A 14,961-nucleotide genomic window follows, 5' to 3' on the forward strand; every position below is an offset into this window, starting at 1 on the left:
CATCTCACTAGGGACGTAGGCAACTTTGCCGAACCTCATAAAATCCGTGTGTATTATTTGTTCTATTTTTTCATTATCTTCTGCATTGTTTTAGGATTACGTTTCTATAGTGCCTAAACACTGGGATACTGATCTTCACATGTTTCAATATGAGATAGTTGAGGTTTGCTCGACTTTCGAAAAATTTTGAGTTTGTATGCTATCTCCACCTAAAGGCAGGTTGATTCAACCATCTTTGAAGAAAGATTACTCGAACGAAATTCAAGGTTTCTTCAGATGGGAAAAGGAGGAAATAAAGCAGTTCATTAGATATGGAAAAATTGAAATTTTGAAGGTGGTTAGGATCTTCACCCGATACCTATCACTGGGAGGACTCTATCAAAAAAAATCATAGGATGCTTATTTACTTTGCATGATCGCTCGCTATGTACTCCGAACTCCTGGACATGGCACACTATTTGTTCTGATAGAGGTGGTAAAGTAATTAAAGGAAGGAGGTGATTTCATTCCCACGGTCTTTATAGAGACGCTTAAGGGATTTGATGACATGAGCCATAGCCATAGATTTGGAATTGATTATTATTAAAGCCGTCCTGCTATTTTCCAACTTTGGTTAGTTGAGAAACTGAAACTGACCAGGCCATTAAATAGATGCCAACTCAGAGTTTTTGCTACCAAGACAAGAGGGAAGTCCCAGAATTCAAGCTTATCATTGATTGGGAAGAGTACCTATAACGAAGGACTGCACGTGATATTGCATGGAGATGCCCATGGTGGCCACAAGATGATTTTCTAATGAAGACCCCCGGATGCAACTACATCAGGTTAATGGGATTGACTCATACGTCCTTTTTCTTGCCCACTTACATCAGCCGACAGTATGGGCTGAAAGTAGAAGACCCAAAGGAGTTGGTGAACTTCTACCCACCCCAAGAACTATCACCCCACATTGTTACCTACCTATCCTGTCTTTGGTAGGAAAGCTATTCCCATTCTATGTAAATCACTTGGTAGTAAAGTGAGGTGATATTTGGATTTTTGTGTTATTCTAGTTATTCTAATGAAGACTTGAGTTGTGGAATTAATCATGCCTTAAAATTCAAACTCACAAACTCAATGCTAAAAGATAAGTTTTCATTCCAAAATAAAATGCCAAGCCTGGAAATACAAAATGTTTAAAAAAAAAAAATGAATGAACATAGGGAGGGAAAAAGAAAAAGAAAAAGAAAAAGAAAAAAAGCAACATCTGTGTTTTGTAGGAACAACAGGAATAGGTCTCTAGGAATCGGCATCCTCATCCAAGCCATACTCGAGGTCATCCACAGGGAACATCGAAGATTCATCAGGTGCCAACCGCGAAATCGCCATTCTTATCGTGAGATCCCGAATCTGAGTAGTTTGTCGAGCGATCACTTCCCTCTGGTAATTAACTTGTCCCCTCAAAGAAGCATTCTCCCCACCCTAGGAAATACAAGAAATGGTTAAAATAAGAGAAAATAATAAAAGAGGATCAAGTCAAGGAAAGGATGATACCTGAAGGAATAGTTCATCGCAAAGGCCCTGATGCATTCGTCTGATCTCTGCATAGGCCTCCGGAGACACCTGATAAGGACCATGTCAACCAAAAGAATTTGGAAGGCAATAAGATGAGAAATTTTTAGGCACTCACACAGTCATAAGGGATAGGCGATCCAAGAGAGGCGTCCCCATCCAGTCTTCATTCTAGAAGCTTCAGGAAATTAAGGCTGGTTGTATCAGGATAAAAACAACCAGGGAAACTATAAAAAGGGATGGTGGCCATGTTGTGAGATCCACCTGTAGCAACAGAAGTTTCGGAAAAGGAGGGACCGACAGCACTCGGTTGTGGCTGAACAGAAGAAGGGACCGCAGGGCGTGTCCTCCACTGAAAGAACATCAATCAGAAAAAAAGATCTGAAATATGGAAGGAACACTCAGGAAGGGGAACATACCATTGGACCTGTGGGGCTAAGGGGGACACAGAATGTCTCCTTATCAAGGAAGGCCTCATAATCTCTATCCTTCGGCTAGTTCTTCAACCTTGTCCTCGGGTATCAGCTCTGGATGATGCATAGTAAGGAGGAAGGCAAGGAGAAAGTGTCGATCTGCACCATACCACTGAAGAGTGACTTGCTCCCCTAGATACCAGACATGGCCCCAAAGGCCTCAAAACAGGACTCTGTTCTTAGTCAGGTGTCTTACCCAAGCAACCTCCTCAGCAACTGGGAAACCAAGGTGCCAAAAAGGTCTCCACGAGACCTATAGGTTCAGAAGCAATAAGTAAAGCATAAGGCAAAGGAAAACTTAGAGCCAAATATGACTTACCTCGGTAAGCTCTTTCAAGAGAGAGCGAGCGGTGGTCCCTGGAGGAAGGTGTCGGCCCCTAATAATCTAACGATCTCCCCATCTTGTGGTCACAGGGAAGAAGGATGCCTGTGGGTCACTCAGTATGGGAGCCATAATCCCCAGATGCTCGTAACACAAGGGCTGATTTGGAGAAATCAAGATAAGAAGATGTAGCCAAATAAAAGAAAAGATGTATGATTAGGGGATTACCTGGATAATGTAGACCGCTCCCTTGAGGCCACGATCTCTTTATGCCAAAAGATCAAGCGTCTGCAACTGGTATGCAAAAGTTGCCCTACCCCAGTCCTAAGAGGTTCCAAAAAAGAGTAGCCATACGAGTATCTATCCTGCCTCGGAGGGTGCTAAAGAGGCACTGCCCCATAGAAAACAAGAGGAAGGAACAGGCCAACTGTGGGATCATGTCGGGAGTCAATCTTAGATCGGGTCTCTACTAACGAACTGTAATATCATCCAGGAAAATGGATGTCTGATCAACAGGAATAGCAATCTAGGTCTAATCCATGAAATCCTTTGCCCCCATGGCCTCAGGCAACGTCAAGGGTATACTTCCAAATGGTATACCTGTCAGGACATAGAAACAGAGGGGTGTAATGGTGATCTCGCCCATGGGAAGATGAAAAGAATGTGTGCTCAGCCACCATCGCTCGATCAATCCTCCCACCAACCTGGGGTTGAACTTCTTAGTCTCTAATAAGGCCACACAATTCAGGTAAGATCCATCCACAGTATGCTTGACCCTATAGGGAAGTACCTAGTACCAATCCCGAACCATGTTGGGATGGCCGTATCTGGCCAATGTGCGAGGCCCATCCTCGTGGGGCACCTAAAAGAAGGGAGAAGAAAACAACAATAATAACAAATGCATGATTTTTTTTTCAAAAGAAAATAATAATAAATAAGGAAAAGAAAAAGAAGACTTACCCATGTGCCCCACATGGAATTACAGATATGATCCCGGGTCCCCTAAAGTGTTCATTTGGTATACCATCCCATGAAACTCTCGCCTCCCCTAGTCGAGGAGTCACGGCTCGCTATGCCATCTAGTCGTCGCCCTCCGGGGGTCTTTTTCCTTCTTATTTCTGCCATAATTTTTCTAAATTATAGAGAACCCCAAAAAGCTTCAAGATTTATAGAAAATCCCAAAAATATTTCAAATTCACCAAATTGCTCCCTCCCCAAGAACCTTGAAGATCTTCAAAGGAAGGATGAAGATCTTCAAAGAGCTTTAAAGAAATTCGAAGAAACTCAAAGAAAAGGCGAAGAACTTCGAATGGCCTTATAGTCTTCAAAGAAATCTAAAAAACTGAGCTAACCCACCCAAAACTCACTCTCAACCCGAAAAATCGGAAATGAGAAGTAAGTGGGAGGGGGGACCATTTTATTGCTAACAAAATTCGGATCTCAAAAAAAAAAATCGATGGAAATTTTCATCAAAATTCCAATTTCAAGGTGCAAATCAAAGATTCCTACCAAAAAATGCAAAATTCAAATCAAATTCAAGTCAAATGGAAAATGCAAAAATTCAAATCAAATTCAAATCAAAAGCAAATCAAGATTCCAATTCAAAGCTCCAAATTCAAGAATCCAAATCAAAGATCAAAGAACAAGAATCAAGGAAGAAGGAATCATGGATCCAACTCTAGGAGGCCTCTAATCCCATTGAATCAGCCCCAAGGGGTCAAGATTCAATGTATTTTCCAAAACCAAGATAGACGGTCCCACAGTCCAAGTGGCCTAAGACCAATTTTCCTAGACTAGTCCAAGTGATCCGACCTAGGGTGACAAGATGGAGATAGCCGGTCCTATGGTCCAAGTGGCAAAAGACCAATTCCCTAGAGTAGCACATCGAAGCCCAGCCTTGGAAAAGTCAAGAATCAAGTACTACCATCTTTTGTAGGATTGAAAGAGTAGCAAATTTCTTTCCTATAATCGACAGCCCCGGATCCCCTAAATTGGCACATGGAAGCCCAGCCTAGGAATCAACAGCCCCAGATCCCATAGACTGGCACATGGAAGCCCAACCTAGGAAAGTCAAAGATCAAACACTAACATCTTTTGCAGGATTGAAAAGGTAGCGAATTTTTTCCCTATAATCAACGGCCCAGGTAAGATCCTAAACCTTGAGTATTTAAAAGATATTACTTGTTGCATTTTTAACTCTGTCAATGTTGAGCAAGATGACTACAGTGTATGCTCTGAGTGATAAAATGTGGTCGTTCTTTTCTTTAGCCTTCGGCTGTTGGCACAAGCCTCGGCCAAAGAGGGGCATTCTATAGACACCTAATTTTGTTACCCTCCCCCAGCTATGACGACTTACAGATCATGGACACAACCTCTCACTTTAGATTGACAGAGATGACAACTGATTAACTTAACCCAACCCAAAAACATTTCACACTCACCCAAAAACCCTAGAAACCCTGTGCGAGAGAAAAGAAGGGGTCCAATTATGACTTCTCATATACAAAGGAATTCGGTCCAAAGTGACCATATGGATGGATAGTACTCAGAATCATGATTCCAATGATATATAGTGCGTCAAAATTGGTCCATCAGATCTCCCGTAATAATTTTCAGAAGATAGAGTATGCACCCCTACACCTTGCCATGAGCACCCAAACCCTGCCCATACAAGCACCCAAACCCCAACCCGGCATGCATTGTGCCCCATAGCCCTGCCCTTTACTATGCATGTCCCCACCCACCTGTGCATACCCTCGCCTGCATACAGGTGCCCCCACCCTCGTGCGTGCGACCTTGTCCTCTTGCTATGTGGGCCCGCGCTAGCCCATGCACTCCTAATGGCAATCGACATCCTCACTCTGATGATCGAATATAAGATTCCCTCTTCACCCGCTTGGATACTCCACACCCCCATGCTACCGTACCCTACATTGTGACCTCCATTGGCCAAAAAAGCATCTTTTCACTCCATTGGCCAAGAAAAGCATCTTTTCACCTCATTGGCTAAGAAAAGTATCTTTTCATCCTATTGGCTAAGGAAATTCATCTTTCACGCCATTGGCCCAAAAATCTACTTTTTTACCCATTGGCCAAAGAAATCCCCATTTCCACCCCATTGGCCCAAAAAATCTATAAATGCCCCCCTTTCTTTGGTTTCTCACACTCAAACTTCCTAGTGAGCACCCTTTGTAGAGAAGCTCTGCCCTCTCTCCTTCCCCCTTTGAAGTCCTTCAATTTTTTGAAGCGATCTTCATAAGATTCGAAGTGTTCTTCGAGCCTTCGAAGTTCTTCAATCATCCAAAAATTTTCAAGTGAGCGTCCCTTGTAAGAAAAACTCTATCCTCGTTTCCCCCCCTTTGAGGTTCTTCAAGTCCTCAAAGCGATCTTCATAGATTCAAAGTGTTCTTCGGGTCTTCGATGTTCTTCAATCATTCAAATTTCTTCAAGCCTCAGCCTGTCCCTCCCATATTCTATACCTAGCGGAAGCTCCGCCAAAGTGCTACCTTATCATAGCCCTCTCATAGCCTATCCTTAGCGGAAGCTCTGTTGGAGTGCCACCTTATTAGAGCCCTCCCATAGCCTATCCCTAGTGGAAGCTCTGCCGGAGTGCCACCTTAGCCAAAATTTGAGAGCAGCCCCTCCCTAGCGAAAGCTCTGCCGAACTAACACCTCAGCCTAAGCCCGGAAGTAGCCTTCCCAAGCTGAAGCTCTGCCAAAATTAAAATCTGAAAGTAACCAATCCTAGCTGGAACTTTGTCTAAATATTACCACAGTCAACATCTCTTGAAAAAGGAAGTTGGAGGTCAAGACCATCTTCCCCTGAGCTGGAAAAATCCACAAGAAAGTATGTGCCAGCACTAATCGGGGGTCCACCCCTCTTAACCCAAAACAGGGGTCAAGCTCAGGGATAATTTCTTACTCGAATTAGCATAATGTAGACTTTTTATTGACCTTGTTTTAGTGTACATAATTAATTAAATTCAGCTAATGTATATATGTGTGATAACTTAGCCATGCATACAGAATAAGAATAATTGTGAAAAATATTCATTCTCAAGCATCTAGTAGGAAGACCGATTGAACTGGACGGATTGGGTGCCTAACACCTTCCCAACTCTACAACTTGACACATACCCTAAATCTCTAGACCAGACCAACTTTTGGGCCCTTTTCTTTGGAATTGGGCCCACCCCCAGGTCCTAGGCCCATAATCCTAGGTGGTGACTCCAAACTCCTTTCGTATATCCTGATCCCCCATATTGGACCATCATCAAATACCCGTCTTAACGATGACTTTTACACTCCTATGAAATAGGCCCCACATATCTCCGAGTGGCGATACGATGGTGCGGGGCCTATAGGTAAGCACACACGACACACCCCTCCCTAAGAAAGAGAAAGAGAGGAGAGAGGGCCGAATACAAGTCTCTTCCCCCCCCCACAAAGGGAAGAGATTCTAGCTGCTATTCTCTTGAATTCTTCCGACTCAAGGGAAGGTAGTCTTGACCTATAACTTCCTTTCTCGAGAGATGCTGACTGTGGTGATTTTTGAATATTTGGATAGTGGTTCAGCTAAGGAAGAGCAATTCCCGAGCTTGTAGTTTGACAAAACTTTGGCAGTGCTTTGGCTAAGGAAGGCTACTTCCGGATTAGGATTTTGACAGAGCTTCAACTAGGGAAGGCTGCTTTTGGGATTAGGGTCTTGGCAGAGCTTTGTCTAGGGAAGGCTACTTTTGGGATTAGGGTTTCAACAGAGCTTTGACTAGGGAAGGATATTTCTAGTATTAGGGTTCGATAAAGCTTCGGCTAGGGAAGGCTACTTCTGGGATTAGGGTTTTGATAGAGCTTCGGCTTAGGAAGGCTTAGGAAGGCTTGGGAAGGCTTAGAAGGTTTAGAAGGCTTGGAAGGCTTGAGCCTATAAAGGTGCCACACTAGGCAAGGGAGGGGCCACCAAGGAGGGGGAGAGGTGTGTTCACCAAGTGTGAGGGGAACCACTAAGGGAGGGGAGACGGGAGCTCTCAAGTCTATTGGAAGTGAGGGAGGGGGTATTTATAGTTTTTTGGAAGGGGGTGAAAAGGTAAAATTTTCATCCAATGGGACGCAAGGGCATAGGGTAGGCTAGCGGGGGCATAGGGTATGCTAGCAGAAATGTGCATTGGGTACGAGGCCGCAGGCAAGGCAAACAGGGCCGTGGGCAATGTGGGCGGGGCTACTGACAAGGCAGGCGGGGGCGCATAGGGGGATGGGGGTACTGGCATAGTGGGTGGGATCACTGGGTGTATGGGGAAGGGGTGCTAGCACAGTGGGTGGGGGGTGCAGGGGGTGGGGCAGGGGTGTGATAGGGTGTGGGGCAGGGGTGTGCTAGGGTGTGGAGGCTGGTGCGCATGGGGCTATGGGGGATGGTGCACGTAGGGCGTGTGGTGGTTGGGGGTTGGGTGTGCATGGTGTGTGTTTGCGGTTGGGTGTTCATGGGTGTGTGTTTGTGGTTGGGTGTTCATGGGTGTGTGTGGGACTAGGTGTGCATGGGGGTAGTTGTGCATGGGTGTGTGTGGGGAGCTAGGTGTGCATGGGGCTGGTTATGCATAGGTGTGTGTGGGGTTGGGTGTGCATGGCACTGGCTGTACATGGGTCTATGTATGGGGCTGGCTGTGCATGGATGTGTGTGTGGGGCGGGTGGGGTACTATGCACAAGGGATGGGCTAGTAAGGTGCTATGCCATGTAAGGGAGGGGCTAGTGGGGGGCAACCAAGGCAAGAAGGGGAGAGGTGTGCTCACCAAGGCAAGAGGGGAGCCACAAAGGAAGGAAAGAAGGGTGCTCTCAATTGTGTCTCTAATGTGTTTTAGAAGTGAAGGGTAAAAAATCAAGTTTTTTCAACCAATAGGGCATGTGGGCTTAGGGTACGCTAGCAGAGGTGCGAGGTACGCTAGTGGGCCTACACATGGTATGGGGCCGCAGGGTGTGTTGGTAGGGTTGCAAGGTGTGCCTACAGGGTTGTGGGTGCTTGGGATGGGTGCACAGGCATGGGGCCGCGGGGTGTGTTGGCGAGGTCGCAGGGTGTGTCAACGGGGCTGTGTGGTATGTCGATAGGGCCGCAGGGCATTTTGGCAGGGCCGTAAGGAAATATTCCACAGAATATTCCCCAATTCTGATCTGGTGGGTTTGAATGGGTTCTATCTTCAGGGAATGATTGTGAGAGATTCAATGGTCCGATTTTGATGTACCATATATCGTTTGAATTATGATTCCGAGAACTATCCATCCATACGGTCACTTTGGACCAGATTCCTTCAAATATGTGATGTCATAATGGACCCCTTTTTTTTCTAACCTAAGGGCTTTCAGGGTTTCTAGGATTTCTAGGTGTAAAGTGGGTGTGTCGGGGTAAAGCTACCTCAGTCAGTTACCTTGCCTTTGATTGGAAGTGAAGAGTCGCATCCATGATCCGCAAGTCATCATAGTTGGGGGAAGGTGACAAAATTGGGTGTCTACAGATAACAACTTTTGCCTTAGTTCCCTGAATCTTTTCTCACAAGCATCGGACCACTCAAATTTTACACCTTTTCGTGTAAGTTAGGTCATTGGTGTAGAAATGCAAGTGAAGTACTCAATAAAACTCTTGTAGTATTCAATCAATCCCTGAAAACTATGAATATCTGCCATATTTTTTGGGGTATCCCACTCTAAAACTACCTTCACCTTTCCTGGGTCAACCTCTATACCCTTATCTGAGATAATGTGGCCTAAGAATGCCACTTGAGACAACAAAATTCGTATTTACTGAACTTGGCATAGAGTTGTTTCTCTCTCAAACATTATAATACCAATCTTAGGTGGACAGCATGTTCTTCTGCACTCTTGGAGTATAATAAGATGTCATCAATGAACACAATCACAAACTTATCCAAAACATCCTGGAATATCCGGTTCATTAAATCTATAAATGCAATCAGTGCATTGGTCAACCCAAATGACATCACCAAGAACTCATTATGTTTATACCGAGATCCTGAGATGGTGGTAGCCCGATCTAAGGTCTATCTTGAAAAATACTTTAGCACCTTACAACTGGTCACATAGATCATCAATCTTTGGCAAAGGATACCAGATCTTTATTGTTAGCTTGTTAAGCTCTCGGTAATCAATGCATAATCTCATACGTCCATCCTTCTTCTTAACAAATAGTACCAATGCTCTACATGAAGACACATTAGGTATAATAATCTCTTCTTCAAAAGATCCTGGAGTTGTACTTGTAATTCCTTCAATTCTGTGGGTGCCATGGGTAAGGAGGCTTTGACACGGGTGCCGACCTTGGGAGTAAGTCTATCACAAACTCTATTTCTCGGTCTGGGGGCAATCTCAGCAAATCATCATAAAACACATATGGAAATTCCCTTATCACATCCAATTTGGCCAATGGCTTGATCTCTACCTCAGTATCCATCACAGATGCTAAGTAGCCTTGACATCCTTGATCCAGTAGCTTTTTCATCTGGAGTGCCGATATAATAACCTTCTTAGGTTTCTTGGGTTTATATCCCTTAGTGAATTCTTCCTCATCACAGGGTCTAAAGATTAAAGCCTTCTCTGAATATAGTACACTGGCTCTGTAAGTGGACAACCAGTCCATCCCTAAAGTCACATCAAAGTCAGTCATGTCCAACTCGATCAAGTGTGCATTTAAATCATGTCCATTTACAGTTATCGTGTATGGTTCATGTACATAGTTTAAACCCACCACACTTCTTGTGGTGTGCTAACGGCCAAACACTGAGTCAAGCTCTTGGGTGGAATCCCCATCTTCCTCGCAAACGCCGGTGACACAAGTGAATGGGATGCCCCTAAGTCAAATAACACATGCATAGGTAATAATGATATCAATAGGGTACCTGTCACCACACTTGGTGTAGCTTTCGCATCCTCGACTGTTATATCAAACAGCCTTCCTTGGGGTCTCTGGCCCTATGGTGGTTGTACTAGCCTATTGGCTGCATATGTCTGTTGGGGCCTAGGTGGTAGAGTACAAGGTGCAACACCTGGTCGGTGTGGGGGTATGTTCTGGCTAAGTGACCCAACTGGTCATAGTGAAAGCACCTAGGGTTTGAACCCACAGACTGAGATACACCACTAGAGCAGGAAGGCTGGGAGGCTTGGCTTGCTTCTGGCTGTCTAAACTGGACTAGAGTTGGGTTTATATAAGGGTCTCTGGAAATCTTGCTGCTCCTATAGAATCAGTGGACCCTATGGGTCTTTTCCCATTCCCTATTATGCTGTGAAGTTGTCTCCATGTTGGTCTTCGATGGATTTGGCCACTTGGACCACCTCAGCATAGGTTTGAAACTTCAACCCAACCATTGTTGAACTAACACTTGGCCTCAACCCTTTTTCAAACTTCTTTGCCCTGGCCTGATCACTTCGTATGTGCTTAGGAGCAAAATAAAATAGCTCCTCAAAGCATTATTGATATTCCAGTACCGAACGGGACCCTTGCACTAAGTGAGAGAACTCACTCTCCCTTCTATCTCTGAAGATTCGGGAAAGTAATTCCCACAGAATGTTTCTTTAAAATCTTCTCAAGTGGGGTTTGGGTTGTCTATCTTCAGAATGGGCTTAGTAGCCCTCCACCAAACATCAACTTCATTTTACAATTGGTAGCCAGCATGTAGTATCTTCTGCTCATCATTGCAGCCTATCAACTTATAAAATTTCTCCATACCTCTGATCCATCTTGAGGGCAACAATTGATCTTGGCCCACATTGGACAAGTATGGAGGCCTAAGCATTTGGAACTTTTCCATCATCTTCGTTAGGTCAGTCCACCCTTTAATATGCACTTGGGCTTGGGCTTGTACTTTTCCTTGAACTTGTCCTTGCATTTGCACTTGCACTTGCCCTTACACTTGTCCTTGCATCCCATTAGATACTTGTCCTTGCATCCCATTAGATGTCTGAGAGGTGGCCGAGCCAATAGGCACTGGGGCTGGTGCCAGTGGAGTAGGGGGTGTGGGTGGTGCAATTCGGGCCTCCATAGCTACCTGGATCCAGGTATCAATCCCGACCATAAATTGAGCTTGCCTTTGTTCCACTTCATGCATTATGTTGCCCAAAATAGTGGCAACATCTTGGGCCTTGAGAATGGGTGGGGCTGTCAGCACATTACGTGGTCTACCTCGGTTTTGCATAGGGGAAGCGGTAGGTGATGCATAGGAACGAGATCGGGTGTTCCATCGTGACATGATTCTTGTTAAGGAATCCTATTAGTCAATCATACAAGTGCAAGTAATCATGTTAGAGTTAACATGTAAAGAGAGGGCCCACAAGGTATCATAATACTGAGCACATGCATAATTAGAACCCAATCAATCAAACGAGGAAACAAATCAAAACCTAAATCCACCCTACACTGTTCACCAGAAATAGTGAGAAATCTCACCAAAAACAGGACCAAATCCACCGAAAATATCAATCCTATTTTTGGTGGACTAAATAAAGGCCTAAATTTCTAAAAATTGTTCACCGAAAATAGCCACCAGATTCAACCCAATGTTTCCGGTGACCTTGTTTCTGGTGGACTTCTAAAACGATATATAGGGTGCTGGGGTAATTCCTCATTCATCAAAACCCTAGTTAGTTTGTGGAGAAAGAGAGGAGACATCCAAGGAAGCTTGCCCCAGTCCTTCCCCGCTATTTGCACATGTTTTCACACCCAATTGCTATAATCTATGCGTTCAAGGTGAGATTTCTCCTTCCTAACCTAGATTTTGGAATTCCTTCTCTGATTTGGTTATTCTCTTCTAACCGAGGTTTTGGTTTCCTAAAACCATAGGTACTTGTTCTATGATCATCTCTGGATGTAGAGCTCTTCCCCATCATGCCGTTGCTCAACAATAACGGGCTCTCCCCGTCGAGGAGCAATATGATCACTTCTGGTTCTAGTCTATTGAGGAGCAAGACCGTTGGGTGACTTTTGAGTATCGAAATGTTGACCCCACCAAGTACATATGCGTACAAGATTTTCGACAGTTCCACTTCCGTCAACGTTTTGATGCCATAGGGCACTATCATATATTGAAGCTGAACAGGATGTACTACCCACTATTTTTGAGATACTTATACTATAACCTACAGTGTGTGAACTGTGGCACCGAGGACATGAGGATCACCTCAAAGATGAAGGGGGTCGACATATCCTTGATATGGTCAAGTTGGCAGACATTCTGATGATTTTTAATGTGGAGGAACTGGCCTATGGTCCTCCCAAGACTCTATCCTATGAGTTTTAGAACTTCGATGTTCAGGCAGAGATGGACTGCATGCTCACGAGGCATGAAGAGAGGTGATCTCGATCTACTAACTATTGCGCTACCCCAAAGGTCGTGTGCCGAGCCATTCAATTGAACATCCTCCCCACCAGTGGACACTATGATGAGGTATCTATCCTACAAGCATATGTCACCTATTGTGTTTACATGGGGGTGCCAATCCGTCTTCCCTACTTGCTAATGTGGACCATGGTAGTGAAAGTTAAGGATCGCAGGTCTGGGAACCTTTGCTATGGCCAGCCCATAACTAAGGTCTTTAAGTGCTTTGGGGTGGAGTTGGATGATGAGGAGGGGTTGCGGCTTAATGTCCATGACTTCAACCAGGAGTCCCTGAAGAAAATGACCATAGATATGGATGAGGTGACTGAGGAGGAGGAAGAAGAAGGGCAGCAGCTGATGGATGTAGAGAACCAGTAGGGAGGTGGTAATGGGGGTCGTCAGGATGGTAACGACCCTCTGGCTCCCCCATACGTACCTCCTCCTAGAGTGTTTCCACCACCTCCCCCACATGATATGGGGACTACTATTGCTTCCTCTTCTAGGGGCTCTAGAGGGTATGGGATGAATGACATGATGGCCCGTCTGGACATCACCAACAACATCTTGAGGAGAATGGATAACCGGTTGGAGAGTGTGGATCACAACTACTGCCTCCTTGACACCCGTGTGGCATCCATAGAGAGACAGTTGAGGGGGATGGTCTAGTACCTAGGGATTCCCGTGCCAGAAGCTGGGGTATAAGCTCAAAACCAAGCCCAAGACGTAGGATCCGAACAACCTGCAAGAGTAATGGCATATGTATGCTATTGTAGTTTTAGGATTTTCCTATTTCATGCTTTTCGGCATAGCCGGCTTTACTTTCAGTTGAGTGTGTTAGGTTTAGTTATGCACTTTATTTCCTTTTATTTGCTTATGTCTAGTTTGAATTCCTAGAGATTTAGGCTAGTTAGGATTCCCATGCGTTCAGTTATTTATTTAAGAAAATTTGGTCTAAGTTTATGTACTCAGTTCTTTATACATAATGAAACGACTGACACCTATACTTGTCTCCTACTTGTGCATTTCTATTATTAGTTATCTTAAGTTTTTTTACTTTAATCCTAATCCCCAAGAAATCAAGGTTTGGGTAGATTGTGAGTTAAGGTAGAGAATCTCGCTCTGATACTATGTTGTCACACCCTGCTCCTAGTAATACTCAAGAATACCAGTGGTTTGAGTAAGACGCTTACCCATCTTACATCTCTACCAAGGTCTCTGATACACTCAACCAAATAAATTGCAATGGAATCAGAGTATATATATATATAACCAATTTATTCTTTTACAAACATCTAAGACTTATAAATAATAAGCCAAAAAAGAATACCAATAATTAGTTCGGTATCAAATAGCAAAAGGTCAACCATGCATCTCAAGGTGCCGCGTATGCACAGTGGTCACAGATACAGTCCTGATCGTGCTCTTTGGCCTCTGGCATGCACCATTTGATCGCTCCATACTCTAGTGCAGAGGTGGTAGAGTCACATCCCAGCAGGACCATGGTACCTGCATCGTAGTCTAAAAAAATAATATCCACGGGGGGTGAGCTCCAACTAGCTTAGTGAGGGGTGGGGTTCATGCACAATCAAGCACAAACAATTATAACATAATAATCCATGATGTCATGAGTACTAAAAGTAAACACATAGTCCATGATGCGAATGATGCAATTTATTTGATTATTAATCCACCTACTATAAAACTAAGTTTGGTAAATGCTACTACGACACATTAGGCTGTATCCCTGGTCCCTGAACTCGTGCATTGTTCACCTAGCGATACAAACCCTAGTCATGATTAGGAGACTATAGGTCCCGAAATGTGACCATCGGTCACCCAGGAAACCCTTGATAACCCCCTCCTGGTAGTCACAACACCAGAATCATCATCGGCCACATCAGACTATTTCCCTCCTTCGGCAACAATCACATCGTACTGTGGGTGTGGCATTCCAAAAAGGTTCATCAAACATACCACTATTGGGTTATCCAACACCTTACCCCTGTTGATAAGGGGACATAGCATAGGAATGTCACCTAACCATAAATATCCTACAACCTTACATAATAATATAGTTAGTATGGACTACATAATACCGGAATCACCATGGGCCACAAAGTGTAACCCACGAATATATACCTATCTAGCATACAAGCAGTTGAGTATGGGCTATGCAATACTAGAATCACCATTGGCCACAAAGCTTACTCATTTCCAAGTATAGTCCCGGAGTACACGATACCAGAATCA

At 44.4% G+C, this 14,961-nt stretch overlaps 1 long non-coding RNA gene across 1 annotated transcript; it reads right to left on the minus strand.

Moving 5' to 3' along the window:
* Positions 1–1,214: 1,214 nt before the first annotated feature.
* On the minus strand, positions 1,215–3,615 carry LOC122069296. The gene is made up of 6 exons (XR_006137427.1): positions 2,575–3,615; positions 1,971–2,505; positions 1,816–1,903; positions 1,670–1,729; positions 1,534–1,602; positions 1,215–1,461 (listed from the first exon to the last, which is right to left on the minus strand). It is a non-coding gene; the product is annotated as an uncharacterized LOC122069296 (long non-coding RNA).
* Positions 3,616–14,961: the final 11,346 nt, after the last annotated feature.

This window comes from Macadamia integrifolia, unplaced genomic scaffold, assembly GCF_013358625.1.
Source record: "Macadamia integrifolia cultivar HAES 741 unplaced genomic scaffold, SCU_Mint_v3 scaffold572, whole genome shotgun sequence".
Lineage (NCBI taxonomy): Eukaryota > Viridiplantae > Streptophyta > Magnoliopsida > Proteales > Proteaceae > Macadamia > Macadamia integrifolia.